At 40.1% G+C, this 15,774-nt stretch overlaps 1 protein-coding gene across 11 annotated transcripts in view; it reads right to left on the reverse strand.

The window, feature by feature from the left end:
- The window catches only part of UNC5D (unc-5 netrin receptor D), a 607,474-nt gene that overhangs the window by 315,786 nt on the left and 275,914 nt on the right, over positions 1 to 15,774 (reverse strand). The window lies entirely within an intron of this gene.

A 15,774-nucleotide genomic window follows, 5' to 3' on the forward strand; every position in this document is an offset into this window, starting at 1 on the left:
ATTGGAAAAGTTAATATTATCAAAATGACTATACTACCTAAGGCAATCTACAGGTTCAATGCAATCCCTATCAAATTACCAAGGTCATTTTTCACAGAGCTTGAACAAAATATTTTAAAGTTTGTTTGGAAGCACAAAAGACCCAGAATAGCCAAAGACATCCTGAAAAAGAAAAATGGAGCTGAAGGAATCAGGCTCTCGGACTTCAGACTATACTACAAAGCAACAGTCGTCAAAACTGCATGGCACTAGCACAAAGACAGAAATATAAATCAGTGGAACAGGATAGAAAGCCCAGAATTAAACCCATGTACATACAGCCAACTAATCTGTGATAAAGGAGACAAGGATATACAATGGAGAAAGGACAGCTTGTTCCATAAGTGGTGCTGGGAAAACTGGACAGCCACATGGAAAAGAATGAAATTAGAACACTCCCTAACACCATACACAAAAATAAACTCCAAGTGGATTAAAGACCTAGATATAAAACCAGACACTATAAAACTCTTAGAGGAAAACATAGGCCAAATGCTCTCTGACATAAATGATAGCAACATCTTCACAAATCCACCTCTTAGAGTATTGATAATAAAAACAAAAATAAACAAATGGGACCTAATCAAACTTCAAAGTTTCTGCACAGCAAAATAAACCCTAAGCAACACAAAAAGACAACCCACAGAATGGGAGAACATCTTTGCAAATGAAGAGACTGACAAAGGATTCATCTCTAAAATTTATAAACACCTTCTACAGCTCAATACCAAAAAAACAAACAACTCCATCCAAAAATGGGCAGAAGATCTAAAGAGACAATTCTCCAAAGACATACAGATAGCAAAAAACACATGAAAAGATGTTCAACATCACTCATTATTAAAGAAATGTAAATCAAAATCACTCTGAGGTACCACCTTACACCTGCCAGAATGGCCATCTTTCAAAAGTCTACAAACAAGAAGTGCTGGAGAGGGTATGGAGAAAAAGGAACCTTATGACACTGTTGGTGGGATTGTAAATTGGTGCAACCACTGTGGAAAAGAGTATGGAGATTCCTCAGAAAACCAAACATAGAACTACCATTTGATCCAGCAATTCCACTCCTGGGCATCTATCCAGAGAAAACCATGACTCCCAAAGACACATGTATTCCGATGTTCGTTGTGGCACTATCTGCAATAGCCAAGACATGGAAACAACCTAAATGTCCATCGACAGAGGAGTGGATCCAGAAGATGTGGTACATATACACAATGGAATATTACTCAGCCATTAAAAAGAACGAAATACCAGCATTTTTAGCAACATGGATGGACCTAGAAACTATCATGCTAAGTGAAGTCAGCCATACAATGAGACTGACATGTGGAATCTGAAAAAAGGACAGACTGGACTTCTTTGCAGAAGAGATGCTGACTCACAGACATTGAAAAACTTATCGTCACCAAAGGAGACAGTTTGGAGGGTGGGGGGATGTGCTTGGGCTGTGGGATGGAAATCCTGTGAAATCAGATTGTTATGATCATTATACAACTATAGATGTGATAAATTCACTTGAGTAATAAAAAAAAAGTCAAAACAAAAGAAAATATTCAAAACCATTTACAATTATGTAACACAGAGGCTTGCATCAAAAATTTCGTTCTAGTAAATAACTTCCACATTTACTTTAGTTCTTTCTTTTTCTTTTTTTTTTTGCTCTGAGCATATGGACATTCCCAGGCTAGGGATCAAATCAGAGCTGTAGCTGCCAGCCTACGAAATAGCCACAGCCATATCAACGAAGGATCCAAGCCACATCTTCGACCTACACCACAGCTCACTGCAACATTAGATCCTTAACCCACTGAGTGAAGCCAGGGATCAAACCTGCGACATCATGGTTACTAGTCAGATTTGTTTCTGCTGTGCCACAACAGGAAATCCAATAAGAGCAAATTTTCAGTGCATTCATGCATGGGACAGTTTCTAGGACCCCACATTTTCAAACCACTGATGACCAACCCTAGCTTTTCCTTCATTACGTATAAAAATGACATAGTCACTTTATATCTCCTGCCTTTGCACCCTGACAAAGTTATTTCTTCTAAATTACATCTCCTAAATTGTAAAGAAAAAAAAGAAAGAAATCTCTAAGCTCCAAAGCAGAGTAATAACACAGTAATGTTTCATTTGACCTAAACTTGAAGTTCATTCTTTAACAGTGGCAAGAAAATGTAGACTTACATTTAGACTCTGGAAAGAAAGCAAAAAAAAAAAAAAAAAAAAAAAACAAAAAAAGAAAAGAAAAGTACGGCATTTAGGAAACAGTGGAAAATAAAGAAAATTAGCTAGCAAAATATTTAAGGTGCTTAAATTACTGTTTATCAAGTACTTGCTTCATGCAAAGCCATCTACCAAAAAGGAAACTAAAGGTCATTCTTTTCTCCTTACAGGGTTACAAGAGTGATGAGAAGGAAATGTCTTTTTAAAAAAGCTAAGGGAGTTCCCGTTACAACTCAGTGGTTAACGAATCCAACTAGGAACCACGAGGTTGTGGGTTTGATCCCTGGCCTTGCTCAGTGGGTTAAGGATCTGGCATTGCTGTGAGCCATGGTGTAGGTCGCAGATGAGGCTCGGATCTGGCGTTGCTGCGGCTGTGGTGTAGGCCAGCGGCTATAGCTCAGATTAGACCCCTAGCCTGGGAACCTCCACATGCTGCAAGAGTGGCCTAGGACAAGACAGAAGGGCAAACAAACAAAAAACAGCTAAGGAACAAGGGACCAGATAAATAAGCATTTCCACATGAGCCAATGGCAGTTTCTGGCAAATAAAAGTCTAAGTGTAGAATAAATAAGAAAAAAGGAGTTTAATTACTAGAAGCCACAGGACTGGTTCTCGTGGTCTGCCTCTCTGATTTTCATTTGTTGGGGATTTTAGTTCTGCAGAAGAACTCAAAGATACTGTTACATGTATTCTTTGAAAAGGAACCAGGACCTGTCCCAAGGCTGCACTATTGTCTCTTGAATGTTCCTCCTTGTCTCTGCATCCCCTCCCTTCCCTGATAAGCAACTGTTTGATTTGACCTTTGGAGCTCAGGGAAGGTGCTAGAGGCTGAATCTTATTCCCTCAAAAAAAAAAAAAAAAAAAAGAGATGGGGGACAGAAAAAGGCTTGCACCCCAGAGCCCCACAGGGTCCTGCTTGGTTTCATTAAGCCTCAGTGTCCAATCTCATAAGCAGTTACTTCTATGACCCAGAGAAAGGCCCTTCACATTGCTCAACCTGAATTTCTTTAACTGTTCAAAGGGTAGGATAGAAATAAAGCTTCTTCCATCTCTACAGAATAGTCAGGAGAGCCTCCTCAAATGTCTTGGGGAATCTTCCCTGAGTTAGAAATTGGAGATACATGTCACTTTCATATGAACAATGATACTAAATTCACTGAAGTAGGTACTCATTTTCTATGTTTTCCCTCATTTTAATGATACCATCTTATTTAACCACATATCCCTCCCTGATTCTCTGGTGACAAAGCAGAGGCGTTCAGACTATCACTGGCTTTGATCTTCTGGAGCAAACCAATGCTGATGATTAAAACAAAACCAAGTTAAAGGCACATTGTTTTACCTTGACTCTAAGTTTGACTTTTTTTTTCCAGATTTCAATGCTCCTAAGTTTGCCATGGATTAATAAAGGTTAAAATCATTTTCACATTTATCAGAAGGAGAAGTTCAGAATGAGATTTCTTTCTTTCTTTTTTGCTCTTTACGGCCATGCCTACAAGTATATTGAAGTTCCTGGGCTAGGGGTTGAATCAGATGTGCAGTCACTGGCCTACAGCACAGCCACAGCAATGCCAGATACCAGCTGCATCTGTGACCCACCCTGCAGCTTGTGGCAATGCCAGAACCTTAACCCACTGAGCCAGGCCAGGGATCAAACCTGCATCCTCATGGATACTAGTTGGGTTCTTAACCCACTGAGCCACAGTAGAAACTCCCAGAGTGAGATTTCTAATGCCTCCTTGGGTCCCACTCTGAGTCAGTATCAGTACTTGGAATGAACCACTCCTGGCTCCTTGTCCCCACTCTGTGCACTTGGGTATGTGGTTAGGGATGAATCCCATTAGACAACATGCATGGGTGAATCACTATGGCAGAGAGAATTCAGTCTTACGTGTGCATAACAGGAATAAGAACGTGCCCCTAGCAGAGCTCAGCAAATGGCTTTTCTATCTGCTCATGTTAATTAGGAAATTACTGAAAATATTTCCCATATTTAAACCAGCAGCTCTCCTCATTGATATGCCACTCTTTCCTTATAAGGCAACCCTGCTATGAATCAAAGCTGAATAATAATCCATCACTGTCAAAGGTAAATTACTGCCTCGGGAAAAAAAAAAAAAAAAAGGCAGTATGACATTTAAAGCATTGAGAAATAGTCAGCCAGTTCCCCGTGCAATCTCTTCGAGCTGCAGAAAGTCCTGGGTGAAAGAAGCATTATGGAGGGGCCATAACTGGGGCAGGTCATGTGCAACCCATAGCTGAGACATTGGTGCCAACAGGTGGGACCAGGATGGGCAACCATAAGTGATCATCTCCCATGCATCGATCATGGTTTTACGTATACTATTTCATCTGATTCTTGGAACTGATTCTGACCATCTCCACTTTATAGATCAGAAAACCAAAACCACAGCAAAATAAAAACTGTGCTCAGGTTCTCATTGCTAAGAAAAGAGGGGCTCAAGATTTATAAGCAAAGTCTGTCTGAATCCAAAGTCTTCATTATTCTCACTACCCTTACTGTCCAGACTACTTGGGAGGTTCGAGGTGTTTGGGGGTAAGTACCACAGAGTAGCAAGGCAAGTGGGTTAACACACTGGATATTAACGCAGGCTTTAAAATATATAATTACCAGAAGCTTTCTATGCATAAGACTACCATAGAATGAAATAATAATTACCTAGGTTATGGTACAGAAAGTAAATGAGATAATCTTCACATAAAGTCAGCGTGTAACCCACAATATGAATATGGCAAGCCAGAAGGTTGCATCCTAACTCTCTAAATTGAGAGTATTAATATATTTAAGACAAGTATATACTAGCCATCGTGTCCATCCCTCAATAAGAGTATCCTGAAAGTATTCTAGAAACAAATATTGACTCAATCCTAGGGATGTAGGAGAGATTGTTATTGTTACAATCATCAATACTGGAATGAACTTTAAGGCAATAAACAGATAACATAGTCTTTAATTATTATGTCACTAACTAGCCTCCCACCTATTCTGTTTTCTGTGCATCTAGATTCTCAGGGTTTGTCTCTCACAAACTGAGGGATTTTTCCCTGTCATACCAGAGAGTAATCCAATGAAATCACATAAAGTATTATGTTGGTGACTTATAATGACTATAACATCCTTGGCCCAGGAAAAACAAAACAATTTAAAAGAGGAGGCTCATTATTTAAGGAAAAGACATCTATTAGTGTTGTTAAGATATTGAGAATTGGAGTTCCCGTTGTGGTGCAGTGGTTAACGAATCCGACTAGGAACCATGAGGTTGTGGGTTCGATCCCTGCCCTTGTTCAGTGGGTTAACGATCCGGCGTTGCCATGAGCTGTGGTGTAGGTCGAAGACATGGCTCGGATCCTGCATTGCTGTGGCATGGCATAGGCTGGTGGCTACAGCTCCGATTCGACCCCTAGCCTGGGAACCTCCATATGCCGCGGGAGCGGCCCAAGAAAAGGCAAAAAGACAAAAAAAAAAAAAAAAAAAAAAGATATTGAGAATTGGAGTCAGGCCACCTAGTTGTACTCCAGGCTTTGCCAGCTACTTCAGCACTGAGCAAGTTGTGCAACTTTTGTCTGCCTAGCTTCTCCATTGAAAATGGAGAACTCAAGGTAGTTTTAAGAGTTGAACAGGACTACAAAGTGCTTAGCATGGTGGCAGGCACAGAGCATACACTTGATGCATTTTAGCTCTTCTTGTTGTAACATTAAACTCCATGTCAATTAAGTTAAGGAGAGACTCTGAGAGCCCTGGGATGAACCTTGGGCAAATCATGCCTTACTGGCACCAGCTATCCACAAAACAAGCTGGAGTCAAACATGGAACATTAACATAAGGAGCTGTGCTAGGATTCTGACCACAGATTCTGAGGCAGGAAGCAGAAATGCCCTGCCTTCTCATGGGACATGAAATTCATTCTCTCTGGCTCCATCTGTAGACAAGAGCATAGAAAATCACCACCACTGAATAGTCCATCAAAAAATATTTATTTTATTGGGAAAACGGTGAATAAGATTGATGTGGTCCTTTGATCTTGTGAAATATATATAATACATGAATATATATATATATGATCACATGAAATATATATACTATATGCGTGTGTGTTACCTATAAGATATATACACATACACAATATACACATATGATATACACATATATGTATGATATATACCTATATAACACATTTTATTTACATATATGTGCTGCATACACATATATGTATGATATATACACATATATAATATATACATGCATATGTGCATATATACTCTATTCCAGGAGAAAGACCAAAACGAAAGTAGATAAAGAAACAAGAATTAGTTTGTGATGGATGATGTGAAGGAAACAAGACAGAGAGATGCAAACAAGGTAAAGGAGGTTTGGAGGACTGTCAAGTTGGTCAAGGCTATCTCTCTGAATAGGTGGTCTTTCAATAGGTTGGTCAAGTCTGAATCTCTGAATGGGTGGTCTTTCAACTGAGATCTGAAAAACAGACGAGAAGGAAATGGTGCTATACACAGTCAAGGAAGAATATCCCAAGCAGAGGAAAGGGCCCTGGACCTGAGGCAGGAGAGAGAACTGTTCAAAGCAACAAGAAATTAGAGGGGTGAACATGGAAGAAGAGTGACTCAAGAAGGGGCAACCCTGGGGTTAGCAGATGCCAACTATTGCATCTGAAATGGATAAGCACTCTATCTGATCACTTGTGATGATGGAGAATAATATGGAGAATAATATGAATAAAAGAAGATATATATATATATGTAAAACTGTGTCACTTTGCTGTATGGCAGAAATAGACAGAACATTGTAAATCAACTACAATAATTTAAAAAAAAAAAGAAGAAGAAGAAGGGGCAATGCCAGTACCATAGGTGCCAAACCCTGCAGGCACTCTAGGGATGGGGATGCCCTTCACTGCAAGGTCATGAGAACCATTACAGGCTCTAAGCAGGGGAGACATACTGATGGGGATGGAGTAGGATGGTTATACAGGTAGCAGTGGAAGTCTCAGTGGGGGACCATAGGTAAGACAGGGAAACCTAGGGAACTTTGGGAGACCACTGTAAGTTAATAATTGCTCAAGAAAGCCATCTGAATATACTGGAATGAAGCAGGCTGGCTTAACTATAAAACCATGAAGAGGAATTCCTGTCCTGGAACAGAAGAAACAAATCCAACTAGGAACCATAAGGTTTCAGGTTTGATCCCTGGCATCACTCAGTGGGTTAAAGATTGGGTGTTGCCCTGAGCTGTGGTGTAGGTTGCAGATGCAGCTCGGATCTGCCATTGCTGTGGCTGTGGTGTAGGTTGCGGTTACAGCTCCAATTCGACCCCTAGCCTGGGAACCTCCACATGCTGCAGGTGTGGCCCTAAAGAGATAAATAAATAAATAAATAAACAAACAAACATGAATAAAAGCACAAGACATGCTTCACTCAGGTCATTAAGTGAAAGATAAAATGAAGCCTGCACTCAAGTTCAGCAAGATAATGATCCTTAGGACCAAGGACAGGAATCTAAGGGAAAGATGATCTTCCAAAGTAGGAGACCCTACTTTCTATGGAAACCTGAGTTGATTCAACATATTTTAGCAGATGTCACCACCCTTCTGCTGATTTGCATAAACACAATGACAGTCCCAGTTTGACCTCTTAGAGTCAAATATGCTCTTACCCAAAACACACAGGAGGAGCCAATGATGTTTACTCCAAGGAGAAAGAAATCAATCTGTCTTTCCCCCTCCCTGCTTTCCTTTGATTATAAAAACATAACCCACCTAATCCTTGCCTGCCCACTTACATCTCTCACAAGAGTCCTATCTTAATAAATCTAGTTCTTGACTATCACTTTGTTTCTTGCTGAGTTCCTTTTGCACTGAGACACAAAGAACCTGAACCTCAATAAGTGCAGACACCAGGTGAGTGCTCCTAATTAAAAAAAAAAAAACATGGGTTCAAGTCCCAATCTGGGTTTGAGTCAGAGGTGTTTTGGTTTCAGCATGACCCCATTTAGCTTCTGAAGGTCACTTTTCCACTGGGTGAAGAGTGGTCCCTAACAGTGCCCAGGTGAGTGTACCAAGGCCATTTAGGAAGTTGCTTCAGACACAGGCAAGAGATGGTACCTAGCATAGGAAATCGGACAGAGGATGAAGAAAAATCAAGGCAAAAGAAATACAATTTGGAGTGTAAGTGATAGAACTGATAGCTGGGGTAAAGAGAAAATGAGGGTAAGCGGAGATTCTGGCTGAAGAGCTGGTCAGCCAGCCCCAGTGGAAGCCCAGGCAAGGCAGTGAATAGAAGCAACAGCAAGTTTTGGCTGCAGGGAAAGATTTTGACACAAATGGAGCAGTTCCATGGGGTTTCAGTATTTTTCCTTTATTTTTTTCTTTCCTTTTCCCTTCTTAACACGCTTTTGACAAGGAGCTTGACATTGATGTCTTGGTGATTGAATATAAATATACTTAATTCATTATAGGCAGAGATAAAGGAACTCAGCTTCCCCTGAAGGGTCATTATCTAGATAAGATTATATTGTAAATGGAAGCAAGGTCCCTGGAGGCAGTGATCGATTGGCTAGTTTGCAAGCCCCTCCCCACCTCCCTGCACTGGGATGCAGCACAAATTTCCTGTCTAGAATCTCTACTCTAGCCTCCTTGAGTTAACCCCACTCTGAGCCTCTGATGTCAGGAAACCAGTGTGACCCCCTAAAGAAAAAAAAAGTTAATTACAATGTTTTCACCTGTTCTTGAGACTCATCCTCAGCTAATACATTGGTTTAACCACTGCTCATGTAAACGGTGTTTATGAATCAATACCTCCTAGGACCCATGAAGATTGATTTAAAAAAAAAAAAAAAAAAAAAAAACAGTAATTTTCCTTTGCGCCAATGTACATGTTACAATTCATGGAGGGATAGAAATATTTGGGTTGCTCTGTTGGAGGAGGAATCATATTGCTATTAAGAGGTAACCAAATTAAAATGCTTGTTCTTAGGTCAGTTTCCACCATTCAAACCAAATTCCCCCAAGACAAGGCACACTTGGGATTGACCCAATCTAATCTACACTTCAGGAAAACTAGCCTGGTAGCAGTGTATGACTTTACACTAGGATCTCTCTGTCTCTCTCTCACACACACACGATTGGGGATGTATAATAATTGAATATCTTGATCCCTTCATGGCAGGTCAACTTAGCAGATAAACAAATGCTTCTAATCTGGCCACCCTCAGTAAACAGCCCCAACAGTTAGTTGGTAGTGTCGACTTAAATATGCACAACTTAAAAGTTGAGACTTAAGTTTTATTTGGGGTAGAATGAGGACAATAGCCCGGGAAGCAGTATTTCAGAGAGCTCTGAAAAACCCGCTCTGAAGAGGCAGGGGGAAGGTCAGTATATATATGAGATTTTGGTGAAAGGGGAGGGACACGCAACCAAGCACACATTTTACAGAAGTTTGCTGCTAGTCTCCTGAAAGTTGCTGCTAGTCACGAGGAGCAGATATTACCTTGAAAGACTTTAGTGCTTTTCTAGATATGAGGAAATGCAAGAACTGGGCTCATAAAATGTTTCCCTGAAAATATCTTAACTATCTGAAGACTGGTTCTGCCAGTTTTCCCAGAGAGCCTCACTCCTGATCTCCATCCTGAGCTCCTTTGAGGGGGTGTTGAGGGTCAGCAGCTGCAGGGGCTCATGATTTAATTCATAGCAGAGGCAGATGGCAAGTGCCAACCTCTAATTCACAGTGGTGAACGCAGGAAGGGTCTCTGGGAACCTAATTCCTTCACAATGCTCAGAGGAAACATGTAGCACCCTGCTGTCAACTCACGAATCTGAGATTTGGGGGGAGCCTATCCACCAAGCCCCTATATTCCCCTTAAGCAGTGTCTTTCCCTAATTCTTATAGGATTGGAAGGCAGCCCTAAAAAAACAACAACAAAAAAGGATCTATTTCATAATTGTAGTCACTTTGCAAATGTTAATTCATTTTCAGATTTAATGTTTGGATCTGTGGTCTCTCCCAACTTCCATCAAGTTAGTTCTCTAGTTCATTATCTACCACATAGCATTAAATCTGCACCAACTAAGTTCTTTAAAAAAAAAAAAAAATACTGGTGAATTAATGAGTTCTTCTTTCTCAGGCCTCATTTAGACAACTGTTCTCAATTTTGAGGCCCATATTTGAAGGGGATTTTCAGCATGCCCAGAATTGGCAAACTAGAAAGTTTGTTATATTAGCAACACAGACGTCAGCAGTTACATCTAAAAATGGGATGATGATGTAACAAGGTTCTTTATAGATGTGAAAGTTATATTTTAGAGAAATCAGACTTATTCTGGAACTTCCAAAAGGCGAAATTCAGAAAAAAAAAAAAATGTGTGGAAGGCACAGAAAGGCATTATTAACTCAAGTTTAAGAAGACTACGCTCATAAGCTGACTTATCTAGAAGTTAAAAACCTCCCCTGAGAAAAAGTGCAGATTTCTCTAATAGGTGTATTCAAGCCAGAGCTCAAAGATCACTGCCACATGAAACGCTAGAGAGACGATGCCATGAACTAATTAATTTCCCTTCCTCCTAAAACGCCAAGACTCGGTGATGTTTGTTCTGCAGATTAAAAGCTGTATTTTGGCTTGTTTTAGCTACAAGGGGACATATATAAAGCCTGTTCTAACCACCTAACTTGGTATATGGTAAGATATACTTGATCACATAGACTAAAGCATGAAATTAGGTTTGAAGTCATATATTTTAACTTGGATGCTAAAGATTGGGAAGAATAGGGAAAAAAGGATTTGAGGGATGTGAGAAGAATCTAATCCACATATTCTTGTGGTGAACTGGATATGGAGGTGGAGTCGAAAAGTACAAGATGAGAGTCAAGTTGCAGGCACAAATGAGTAGAGGTATACTGGAAAAACTGATGGAATCTTTTAAAGTGTAGCAGAGGAGTTCCCTAGTAGCCTAGTGGTTAAGGACCCAGTGTTGTCACTACTGTGATGCAGGTTCTATCCCCGGCCTGAGAAGTTCCACATGCCACAGGGGCAGCCAAAAAAAATGTAGCAGAGTATTAGCCTTGTAGAAAAAGCTCATTTGATCTTATAATCAAAAATTTAGTGTGAATATTGTGCCCAAGGAAATAACCCATCATAAGGTGAGCTGTTGGTCTGCAATTCAAGGGTGAGTTTGGAACTCAGTAAATGTTATAGCTGCTACAAACAAACAAAAATCAGAGGAGGGAATGGTGGGAGAAGAGGAAAAGAGGTGTAGTAATGATGTTAGAGCACAAGCTTAGGAGATGGAAATGGGCTCAAACTCTGGCTCCAGCTCTTACTACCTGTGTCAAATTGGTCTATGACAGCAGCTAACTTTTGCGGTGTGCTTATGTGCCAGCACAGCATGAAGTGCTTCACAAGCACTACAGTCAGTACAAAAAAGAGCAGAATTTTGACCGTCCATCCACAGATGAATAATTTCAAAATCAAAGTAAATTAACAACATGGAACATTGTGTATTACAAAAATGTTTATATCTTTATCTACTGGCCTGGAGAAAGGTTCGCTATTCAGTGGAGCTTCAATGACATATACATTGAATGATCCTAAATGGACTGAAACTTAAGATATACAATCTACCTACCTATGTATTTCTAACACTTTAATCAAATTTTTCAGGAAATTCATTGACTTAACTTTTTCACCATACCTACAGGTGTGATGCGCTAAACATCAGATTGCTAACAATGGGTATCTTGGAAATTGGAGAGTGTGGAAGCGGTATATTTAAAGCGCTTCAAAAACACAACAAAAAGGCCAGTATATTATAACGTTAAATTTCAAAAAATATATATAAAATTCTATCATTATTAGCGTCAAACCAAGTTATTACATATGCATATAGAAGATAATTAGAAGGCAGCATTTTTTAATGAAAAAAAATTTGGTGTTGTTTTTGAGGAGATAGTGAAAATCTGTTGTTTGAACCCTATTTCAATAATACACTTTATAACTGAATTCAGAGGTCAAGGATGTCTGGGCAGTGAAGCGTTGAGTATTTCATCGAGTTTAATATTCCATAATGCACAAAAACCAAATATGTCATCAAGTATTAAGTATGTGGGGGTGGAGAGCTAGTACAAATTTGCTGTACAAGAGGGGGATTTGTCTTTATGTTTTGGTGGTTGCTTTTCATGACATTAATTGTGGAGTTAGGAACACACACACACACTCACAGCCCCAGCTCTCAGAAATGATATTACCCCTCTGCCTTCTGCTAAGTCCTTGCCTGATAGATGGGCAGTAGGCAGTTCAGTCTTAAGTTAAAGGTCAGTCCCCTCTTCCGGTAGGAGGGTAGCCTGATAAAATATGGGCACATTTTACATGATAAAAAGCAAATAACCTCAGTTGGCCTCAACCAGGATTATTTCATCCACAGAATTTGCTGAGCAATTTAGGCACAGACCTTATGAACTTCCCGGGCTCTCGTTTAAGGTCACCAAGATGACAGATACTTAGACACACCTCCACATTCCTACACGGCACCTATCCACCTGGAATCTGTCATTTTAAATGACATATACCCAAGACTGAAGTCCCTACCCCTCCCCAACACACTCACCCTCACCCTCCTCATCTCAGGGAAGGGAAACTTTCTCCTCACAGGTTGTCAGACCAAGGTGTCTAGATTCACTATTGGTAGATTTTTCTCACATCTCAAATCCAAGTTATCAGGAAATGCTGTGGGCTCTCCCTTTAAGGTATAGCCAGAACAAACCTGTGTCTTACCATACCCATTGCCCCTACTGCAATCAAGGCAATCATAATTTCTGCCTGGACAAATAATTGTAATACCTTCATAACTAGTCCTTCTACCTCCTCCCTTGGGCTCCAACAGTCTGAAAGAGGCAGGGCAATGGTTTTAAAAGCTAAATCATATCATTTCAAACTTTGTTCAAAAACCCTCCACTGGAGTTCCCATCCTGGTTCAGCAAGTTAAGGACCCAACACCATCTCCAAGGAAGCAGGTTCCATCACTGGCCTCACTCAGTGGGTTAAAGATCTGGTGCTTGCTGCAAACTGCTGCATAGGTCACAGATGAGGCTTGGATCCAGTGTTGCCATAGCTGTGGCATAGGTCTCAGCAGCAGTTCTGTTTGGACCCCTGGCCCAAGAAACTTCCATATCCATAAAAAGAAAGAAAGGACAAAAAAAAAAAAAAAAAACCCCTCAAGTGACACCTTATGCCCATCCATTTTCCCTGTAATCCCACACTCTTCTCCCACTGCAGAAGCTCTACTTGGACTTTCCCCTTTTCCTGGAATGTTATTTGCTATCGGCCATCACTTATTTCCTTTTTCATTCCAAAGATGATCTTGTTAATAAAGGGTACCCTAACTACTCCAAATACATGCCCGACTCAACTGATCTCCTTCATCTTGCCTTTATTTTTATTTTTTTGCTTTTTAGGGCCACACTCACAGCACCTGGAAGTTCCCAGGCTAGGGTCTGACTGAATTGGACCTACAGCTGCTGGCCTACAACACAGACACGCACACAACACAGCCACAGCCACACCAGAGCCGAGCCCCGTCTGCGATCTACACCACAGCTCACAGCAATGCAGGATCCTTAACCCACTTGAGCTGGGCGAGGCCAGGGATTGAACCCACAACCTCATGGTTCCTAGTCAAATTCGTTTTCACTGCACCACGATGGGAACTCCCGCCTTTTTTTTTTTTTTTTTTTTTTCTTTTTAATAGCACTTATCACCTTCTGGCTTTCTCTACAATTCACTTAGTTATAAGATTGATATGTTTTCTGCCTTGTCCCCATTTAAGCCCTAGAGGAACAGAAACGTTTATCTATCTAATCCCTCACATGTCCTAGCAGCTAAAAAGAGGGAACCCCCCCCAAATATAATAGGCTGTCAATACATATTGTTTAATAATGATTTGTTCTGTCTTGCCATACCAACCAGAACTAAAGAACTGAACAAATTGTTGTCTTTACCTTTCTCTACCAAGAAACCTCTTCAAGTTTCTTCAGGAACCCCATAGCACAAGGATCAGGTCCCTGTCATGCCTAAACAAAATAATTCTCACAATCTACCCAGAGTTCTTAATCTCATTGACAACTTGAACAAAACAAAGCTTTTCTGCTTCAAGGTATTCCAAAGTGCCCCAGGCTTGTTTTGTTTAGTTTTGATTATTTTTCCCTTAACTTAGTAGAATGTATTTTTAAGTGATAAAGTGTACAATGTTATTGATAACTTTAGCTTCCCTGTTCTTTGGAAGAGCACAGTTTTGCTGGTGATCACATAACTTTAAGAGCAAATATAGAGAAATCTGTTATAATGACCATGAGTTCAATATTCTACATTTAAATCACTAATTTACTATTGAAATACAACACAATATTGGAAATCGAAATGATCTTGAACAGACTTAGCATTTAATTGACAACCCAGAAAAGACGATAAATAGTTCACCAGGGATCACCATTAGCAAACTACATAAATTAGGAGTTTGGGGTTAACATATACACACTACTACATATACAATAGATACCAACAAGGGCCTACTGTCTAGCATAGGGAACTCTACTCAATATTCTATAATAACCTATATAGGAAAAGAATCCAAAAAACAATGAGTGTCTCTTTCTCTCTATATATATGTATATGAGAGACACACAGAGATCAATCTGAATCACTTTGCTCAACACTTGAAACAACAATGTAAATCAACTATACTCCAATAAAAAAATTAAATACATATTTTAAAAATAAAATTAAAAAAAATTTTAAACTCACAGTTTTTTTTTTAATTAAAAAAATCACATATGAGTCAGTGATGAGTACTTTCCAAAGGACAAAGGGACGGATTTTAGGGGTTTTTTTGGGTGTCTTTTTTTTCCTGCATTTTATGGCCACACCCACGGCATATGGAAGTTACCAGGCTAGGGGTCCAATCGGAGCTGCAGCTGCCAGCCTACAGCATAGCCACAGCAACAGCGGATCCTTAACCCACTGAGTGAGGCTGGGGATTGAACCCACATCCTTGTGGATACTAGTCTAGTTCATTACCACTGAGCCACAGTGGGAACTCCTCCCAGATTTTAATGCACATATTGTTAATGGAGGCTTCCACAATCACAGGATTGACACTTTGGCCCTAGTAATCAGATACAGAAAGGAACAATTGCTGATTTCAATTCATAAAGAATCAAAGCCTCTCCAAGACTAACAAATCATTTATTAGAAATTCCAGGTGACTTTCTGCCCAGGTCTGAGGCAAAGCAGGCTTACTAGTTTGTGCCTGTATAGCCTCAACACCAAAAGGCACAAATCAAAGTTCTCAAAGCCTCTAAGAGCAAACAGTCTGAGTTGGGCAGGAAACACAGCAATCCAGTACTAAAGATATGTCTGTAAACAACATTCCTATGTCTTAGCTCCACACACAAATACCACTTCTCTAAGGCACTCATTCAGAAAAG

The sequence above is a fragment of the Sus scrofa genome, chromosome 15 (genome assembly GCF_000003025.6).
Source record: "Sus scrofa isolate TJ Tabasco breed Duroc chromosome 15, Sscrofa11.1, whole genome shotgun sequence".
NCBI classification, from domain to species: domain Eukaryota; kingdom Metazoa; phylum Chordata; class Mammalia; order Artiodactyla; family Suidae; genus Sus; species Sus scrofa.